Source organism: Crocodylus porosus, unplaced genomic scaffold (genome assembly GCF_001723895.1).
Source record: "Crocodylus porosus isolate Cpor-Errol unplaced genomic scaffold, CroPor_comp1, whole genome shotgun sequence".
NCBI lineage: Eukaryota > Metazoa > Chordata > Crocodylia > Crocodylidae > Crocodylus > Crocodylus porosus.
The window spans coordinates 11,100,661-11,103,380 of record NW_017728931.1 but is presented as its reverse complement, the minus strand read 5'-3'; positions in this window follow the sequence as shown (position 1 = coordinate 11,103,380).

The following is a 2,720-nucleotide window of genomic DNA, read 5'->3' as shown; positions in this document are numbered from 1 at the left end:
AGCTATTTTCAAGTTGTTCAAGACTAGGACCCCTAAGACTGGGGCGAGAAAACAGGACATCATGTGTGTTAGGAGTAAGGATGTCCCCTCCCTCCATAAAGAAATCTTGAAAGGTGGGCTTAGCCTATGGAAGGAGAACTTCTGTGTCCCAGGTGTCTCTATTGGTGATCTGAAGCAGCAATTTGAAGACTACTGCCTCTGTGAAAATCCCTAGGGCCAGAGGTGGCATGGTGCCTTAGTATGGCTGCTGTGGCATGCAGTAGAAACTGCAACCCAAGAAAATTCTGAAAGGGTCTCTGAGCTCAAAAACCTAAAAGCCCATTTGCACGATCTGCAAGATAGATAAGTTCAATTAGGAACAAGCAACCAAACCCTAAAAGAGCTGTACCGAAATTTAGAAATAGAAAATGAGAACCTGCTAAAAATGAACAAAAGCCAGATGCAGCAAGTGGAGACACTGGGTCAGGAAAAGGCCAGCTGAGAGGCCTTGTGACGTCTAGTTAAAACACTGGCAAAGGATTCGGCCAAGAAGGGTGCAAAAGTAAACCATAGCCCCTGTATTGCCACCATTAACTGGTTGAAAAAAGGAACTCCAGGAGTGCAACCTCCAAATCTCCAGCTGTGATCCAGGAGGACCAATGCTGGGACCCAGATATTCCCTTCTACCCAGGAGAGTTTTGGAAGGGGGATAGCTGGGAGGGTCCTGAGGAGTCCACAAACTCTTCACCATCCCCAGAAACCCTCAAGGCTGAAAAAGGAAGTGATCCAGTGGCCGATTTAGATGCAGTCACAGGGACCTCCATCACTAGAGATGCCCACGGGAATCCCAGACAGACCACCCAAATCAGAATCGCCCTCGGTGGATTGGATCTGGCTGCCTTGGGAAAGGCACTTGGTCAGGCAAACATGAGGAACCTGGCCCAGTGGTTGCAGAAGTCATTGAATATTGTGGAAAACGCGTCTCTGAGCCTGACAGAGTGGCATTGTCTTTTGAGGTCATGTGCCACTCCTAAGGTTCAGGTGTTCATTCACCAAGATAGTGGATTTGGGAAGGAAGCAATCCCCCAAAGCATTACATATATAGGAATCAATATGGGAAGGAAAAATCTTTAAGGGACAGTTTGGGGCTAGCCATGAAAACCCAGGGGAATCTGTGAGGAATTACTTGATACAGTGCATGATGCTGGAGTTGCTGTCAGGATCTGTACTGCCCCTGAACAGAGAAGGTATCAGAACCCCTAACATTAGAGCGACTGATTACCTACCCCCTGGTTCTGCCTGCACCTGAAGATCAGAGTTCTGCTGGTGACAGGACTCCAGCCCTGAAAGTGATGCTGGGTGGCTGCCTCTTGGTGGCATTGGCCAATCTTGGATTCCCAAGTATTATTTCACTGGAGAAGAGATCCTGAGGGGCTCCTGCTAGAGCCTTCCTCCACCAACCCCTCTCTTTCTGCCTTCCCATAACAGGAGAAGCACTCTCTGCTTCAGGCAAAGCACTAATGGGGCTGCTCATAATTTCCTGGGTCTCATCACAGGACACAGAGGAGTTGCCTGTTCCTTAAAGTATTTTGCATCCTGCTCTGTGTGAAGTGTGCTTCACTTCTTGTTATGCAGTGGGATATTTGGCTGGGCCAGATTGGATTGACAAGCCAAGCTCTAGGTCCCTTTGTTTCAGGGTTTCATCTCTCTCTAGTGCCAAAGTGGATGCTGTATCCCATTTCTGTAAAGTTCCAGTCCTCCAACCAAAGGGGAGAAACACCACCCTGTGACTGAAGTGACCCACCACAAATGATGAGCAGGGGATCCTGGATGAGTTTGTTAGCAGCCCACATAACCCAGGGCTCCTCCTAGAAGCAGCCTAGTAAATAAATACATACTTCACCAGAAGCCCACTTCCCCCTGATCAGGATCCAACCCAGCACCTCCTTAGAACATGCAAAGGAGTGTCTAACACCAGGGGTTGTATGCAACCAAGCACGAGGATTCACACTTCCTACTTCGAGGTAGAAGAAGCTCAATACCTGTAGGCCCCAGCTCCAGGACTTCCCCTTCCAGCCTCTGAACACATCAGGCATATATGTGGCTCTTCCCCTGGGACCTCTGCTCTTGACATCTGAATCTCTGCTCCTTGGGGAGTAGTGGTTACAGCAGGATGGGAAATTGGAAAGACTCAGGTTCAGCTCTCCAGTTGGTGAAGGGTTTTCTAGAACCCAGAACCTTCCATTTCCTAGGCGAGTGTCCAGGCTACCCAGCCTCTCAGGGAAAATATAGTCCCTCTCCTATCTTCTTGCTACCAATCTGGGTACATACAGAGACATCCACCTCACAGGGGTGCACGTCCAGGAATAAGATGTGGCGGGCCAGTAGGGGGGCGCTCCTGCATTCAGCCGCCCACCTCCCTGCGCTCAACCACCTTCCAGGCTCCGAATGCCTCCCTAGGGGCGCCTTATGCTTGGCCGACCCCTCTCCCGGAGCACACTTGCTAGTCTGGGGGTAACGTCTCCGCCACCACCCCGAGAAGGGACTGTCTCGGCCCTTTGTCCTCGGGGAAACACAGGCCTAATAGTCCAAAGGGTACTCGACCCAGTACAGGCATTTCGGGCACTTCCCCAAGTCAGGGGGCAAAAAGTAAAGTCTCCCTTAGTCCGCAGACCTAAGGGGTCTCTTAGGCATAATTTAGACCCACCCCTCAATAAGTCTCCCATACCAGTCAAAAAGGA